Raw genomic sequence first — 2,298 nt, 5'->3', positions numbered from 1 at the left:
ACATTTGGCTTTGAAGCCCAGTGGGGCTTACTTTCAGGAGAGCCAGAGGGCTGTGGGAAATAGAGATTCCACTCTTAAAGGGTGCACACAGAACCTCACATGCTCCAGGACCCAGGGCAGAAGCAATAATCAGTACGCGGGCCTCTCACTGTTGTGGCCTCTCCTTTTGCAGAGCACATGCTCCGGACGCACAGGCCCAGTCGCCATGGCTCACGGGCGCAGTCGCTGCGTGGCTGGTGGGATCTTCCTGGACCAGGGCACGAACCTGTGTCCCCTGCATCGGCAGGCCGACTCTCTGTAGCTTTGTAGTATAGTCTGAAGTCAGGGAGACTGATTCTTCCAGCTCTGTTTTTCTTTCTGAAGAAAGAAAAAGTTGCTTTGGTTATTTGGGGTCTCTTGCGTTTCCATACAAATTGCGAAATTTTTTGTTCTAGTTCTGTGAAAAATGCCAGTGGTAATTTGATAGGGATTGCATTGAATCTGTAGATTGCTTTGGGTGTTATAGTCATTTTCACAATGTTGATTCTTCCAATCCAAGAACATGGTATATCTCTCCATCTGTTTGTATTATCTTTAATTACTTTCATCAGTGTCTTATAGTTTTCTTCATACAGGTCTTTTTTCTCCTTAGGTAGGTTTATTCCTAGGTATTTTATTCTTTTTGTTGCAATGGTAAATGGGAGTGTTTCCTTAATTTCTCTTTCAGATTTTTCATCATTAGTGTATAGTAATGCAAGAGATTTCTGTGCATTAATTTTGTATCCAGAAGCAGTAATTTGAAAGGAGCCTAGGTCAGACCCACCTGCTGATCTTGAAAAGCCTCCCAGAGAGGCAGGAGGCAACTGGAGCTCACCCTGGGGACATAGAACCTGGCTGCAGCCACTTTTGGGAGCTTGTTCTACCACGTGGACACTGGTGCTGGCAAGCGTCATTTTGGAATCCTCCCTCTAGTTCCTCTAGAAGACAGCAATACTGGGACAGCTCAGGCCAAGCAAGTAGCTGGGTATGGACACAGCCTCATGCTCCAGCAGGCCAGTCACCTTAAGACCCCTTGAGCCCACATCCACCCCTGAAGCCAGAGACCCCAGGACCCAGCTCTGCCCACCAGAGAGGAGTATACTGCTGCCTGGCCCTAGCCCTGGGATCAGCCTCACCCATCTGTTGGGCATGCACGAGCCCCAGGACCACCTGATTCCCCAGCTCCGCCCATCCGCAGCCTGACACCAATGTTGAGGACCCCAGGGCCTGCAGCCAGAGACCCTGGGACCTGGATCTACCCACCAGCAGGCCAACACTAGATTCGGAACCCCTGGCCCTGCAGCCACCCAACCTGGAACCTGTCTCTGGTCACCAGTGGACCAGCACTTGCCCTGGTACCCCTGGGGCTCTGAAGCCATCTGTCTTAGTACTTGGCCCTGTCCACCAGTGGCTGGCAGCCTCTGCACAAGGTAGGGCCTGGCAACCAACCATACTTAGGGCCAGCCAAGTCTACCATATCTCACAGAGTAGTCAGTTCGCCACAACAGAAGGACCCACAGAGCCCACATAAGGGACACCCCTAGAGCATATAGCTCTGGTGACCAGAGGGGTGCACTGCTGGGATGCATAGAACATCTACAAAAGGCCACTTCTCCAAGGTTGGGAAATATAACCAACTTACCAAATAAATAGAAATAAAAACAGCAAATTAGGCAAAATGACGCAACAGAGGAATATGTTCTAAACAAAGGAACAAGATAAAACCCCAGAAGAAGAACTAAGTGAAGTAGAGATAAGCAATCTATGCAGTAAAGAGTTAAAGATAATGAACATAAAGATGCTCAAAGAACTCAGGAGAAGATTGGATGAAAAGAGTGAGAAGTTAGAAGTTTTTAACAAAGAGAAAATATAAAGAAGAACCAAGCAGAGATGGAGAATACAATAACTGAAATTTAAAAATACATTAGAAGGAATCAACAGTAGATTAGATGATACAGAGGAATGGATCAAGGAGCTGGAAGACAGAGTAGTGGAAATCACTGAAGCTGAACAGAAAAAAGAAAAAAGGATGAAAAGAAATTAGGACAGTTTAAGAGACCTCAGGGACAACATCAAGTGTTGTCACATTATAGCATTCACATTATAGGGGGTCTCAGAAGGAGAAGAGGGAAAGGTGCAGAGAACATATTTGAAGCCATAATAGCTGAAAACTTCCATAACCTCGGAAAGGAAACAGACATCCAGATCCAGGAAGCACCTAGAGTTCCAAATAGGATCAATGCGAAGGTGACCACACCAAGTCACATTGTAATTAAAACA

This window comes from Neophocaena asiaeorientalis, unplaced genomic scaffold, assembly GCF_003031525.2.
Source record: "Neophocaena asiaeorientalis asiaeorientalis breed wild unplaced genomic scaffold, Neophocaena_asiaeorientalis_V1.1 scaffold857, whole genome shotgun sequence".
NCBI lineage: Eukaryota > Metazoa > Chordata > Mammalia > Artiodactyla > Phocoenidae > Neophocaena > Neophocaena asiaeorientalis.
This window is presented reverse-complemented; position numbering follows the sequence as displayed.